The sequence below is a fragment of the Neopelma chrysocephalum genome, unplaced genomic scaffold (assembly GCF_003984885.1).
Source record: "Neopelma chrysocephalum unplaced genomic scaffold, ASM398488v2 Primary Assembly neopelma1_69, whole genome shotgun sequence".
NCBI lineage: Eukaryota > Metazoa > Chordata > Aves > Passeriformes > Pipridae > Neopelma > Neopelma chrysocephalum.
Window position 1 is genome coordinate 12,374,495 of NW_020897729.1, and position 3,279 is coordinate 12,377,773.

Sequence of the window (3,279 nt, forward strand, 5' to 3'; positions counted from 1 at the left end):
TGACCTCAGTCCCATCCCAGTGGTGCCCCAGTGTGTCCTAGTGCCTCCCCAGTGCCTCTCAGTCCTATCTCAGTGCCTCCAGTCCCTCCCCAGAGAATCCCAGGCCCAGCCCAGTTCCCCCAAGTGCCCCCAGCCCCTCTCCAGTGCCCTCAGTCCCTCCCCAGCACATCTCACTCTTATCCCAGTGCCCCCAGTGCCACGGTCCCCAGTCCCTCCCCAATGACCCCAGTCCCTCCCCAATGACCCCCGTCCCACCTGCACCTGAAACCATAAAGGTAAGCACTTTGTTTCTTGAGAGAACAGGCTGACGTTACCTTGCAGGAATCCTGGAGCCGAAATTGGAAGTCCGAGTCCCAAAATTGAATACAGGCGAGGATTCCTCCCAGACCAAAGGTACCACACCAGAAAGCTCTTGCTGCTTAAGGACTGCCAGGGCTGGCCCACCAACTGCACCTGAAATAAAAAGAGTAAGTTATTGATGGAGGGGCATAAACATAAGGCATACAGGCCAATGTGGTCAGCCATATGTTCAATTTATTATTTAATTAAGTCAACTTTTATACAGTTTAGTTTGTTTTGGGCACATGCTTACAACAAGGTGATTGGATAGCTCAGTCTGTACACGTGCCTCATGTCTCCAGTTCATTGGACCTGATGTTCTGTCCGTGCGATCTGAAGTCATACTTGGCATGTAGAGGCCTTCATAATTAGGAACTTTCTGAAATCTGCAGGTGCACTCCTATCTATACTTTCTCAAGGCTTTCTTGCTCTAAACATACTATGTTCTCAAACCTTATAATTAGACACACAGGTAACAAGTATAAACATTGCATATTTTCACACAGTCTATAAGCATAAACATTACAGCTTACAGCTTCTAGTCATGTCAAGCAAGGCCTACAGAAATGCAATGGAAATTGTTCACAATTTGAATCCTGCAACAGTAAGTGCTTCTTTTCCTGTGGAAAAGGGGTGTTGTTGATTTTCAGGAATGCTGTGCTGCAACTGCCAGTCTCGCTCCCAAAATTGAATATGAACAAGGATTCTTCCCAGACAAAAGGTGCCAGGACAGAGAGCTCTTGCTGCCTATGGAGTGCCCAGGCTGGCCTATCAACTGCATCTAATAGCCAAAAGTTCCAGGCTTTCTCTCCTGGGGATAAGGGCTGTTGTTCACATCTTTCAACCCTTCGCTGCAACTGCCAGTGCGATTCCCAAAATTGAGTACGAAGATTCCTCCCAGACAAAAGATGCCAGGACAGAGAGCTCTTGCTGCCTATGGAGTGCCCTAGCTGGCCCACCAACTGCACCTGAAACCATGAAGGTCAGAGTTTTCTTTCTGGGGAAAAAGGGCTGAGGTTACCTTGCAGGAATCCTAGAGCCGAAATTGGAAGTCCAGCTGCCAAAATTGAATATGGATGAAGATTCCTCCCAGATCAATGATGCCACCACAGAAAGCTCTTACAGCCTGTGGAGTGCCCAGGCTGGCCCAACAATTGCACCTAACAAGCAAAAGATAAACACTTTCTTATCTGGGAGAAAATGCTGTCGTTTGTTTTTTGGAGCTCTGAGCTGAAATTGCCAGTCCAGGTCCCAAAATTGAATATGGATAAAGATGCCTTCTAGATAAAAGGTGCCAGTACAGAGCTCTTGCTGCCCATGGACTGTCAGGCTAGCCCACAAACTGCACCTGATAGCCTGAGGTTCAGCCCTTGTTCCCAACATCGAATAAAGAAATACCTTGTTGTTTAAAGATACAAAAGTGTCTGAGTAGTCTTTCAGACCGGGTTTTTTGGCATCACAGTCTAACTATTACTAAACACTGCCACTGTAACCCCTAAACTGTCGCCCAACGCCAGATCCAGACTCCTCTTGAACACCTGCAGCAACGGTGACTCCACCACCTCCCTGGGCTACCTATTCCAATGCGTGACCACCCAATTTTTTCCTAATCTCTAATCTGAATCTCCCCAGTCTCATGGTAAGGCCATTTCCCTGGTCCTCACTGCAGGACAGCGGTTCTTTCCCTGTTCAAACCTCGGCACAGCCACCGAACTGGGCGCGGGTCCGTGGAAGCACTTCCTGATTCTCGTTACTACCTCACTCTATATCCCCGGTCGCGAAGCACCCCGGGAGCCCCGGGGGCTCAGCCCAGCACCGCGGCAGGGTCGCGGCATCCCCGGGGCTCCCTCCGGGCCCCCCCGCACCTCGTTCCGGTACCGCCAGGCTCACCCTTGCCCTGCAGCTCCTGCAGGTAGGACGCAGTCACGCCGCGCTGCCCCACTCCCCGCCGCGTTTCTCTAGCCCCCGCCGCTCCACTCCCCGCCGCGTTTCTCCAGCCCCCGCCGCGCTTCTCCAGCCCGCGCCCCCAGCCCCCGCCGCGCTTCTCCAGCCCGCGCCCCCGCCGCGCTTCTCCAGCCCTCTCCATTCCGTTCCAGCCCCCGCCGCTCCAGCCCCCGGCGCCACCCCCCCGCAGCGCTTCAGCCGCGCAGCCATCACTCGGCGCCGGGCGAGGCTTCTCCAGGTAGGGAGGCGCGCCTGCCAGGAAGGGCAGGAACACAGCCCGTGTGTCCTGGGCCGGGAGGGGGGCTCTGAGGGGCTCCGGACACACCCCCGGGCACCGTGGGGGACCTTTTGCACCGGGGATTCCTGCCTTCTGCGAGTGGAGGAGCTGTGCGGGGAGAGGACTTCATCCATGTTAATTTAGGGAGTTAGACCTGCTGTTTCGTTGCTGGGCTCCCAAAGCAACCGACACCCTTTCCCCCAGGAAAGAAAGGCTCTAGCCTTTGTGAGTCAGGTACGGTTTCAGTGCAGGGCTCCGGTAAGCTAACAAAACCCTTTCCATACATATAGAAAGTTTTCCCACCCACACCTGACACCCAAAAGCTATAGGCTTTCTTTCCAGGGGGGAACGGCCCTCATTTTCTTACAAATTATAATCCCAAATACAAATTCGAATACTAAACCCAATGCTAAGGATCATACCTGTTTGCATTAAGAGTCCTTTTCTCTATCAGGCTCTTTACCCATCCCAATTTTAAATCACAGATAAAAACCATATACTGCTGCTCTCAGAGCTTTTATACCTTGTGGGATTGGGTTCCTCCCTTTCCCTGGGGCCTCATGGGAAGGGAGGTGGGCACAGCTAGGGGTATATTAACCCCAGCCTTTGCTCAGGGGAGTCATCCAGCAGGCAGGCTTCAATGGGTTAAGAGCTCTCCTGTTCTTTCATTGAATGGGACTTCTCAAGCTATTCCTGCTTTATTGAAGCATCAGCTTTGG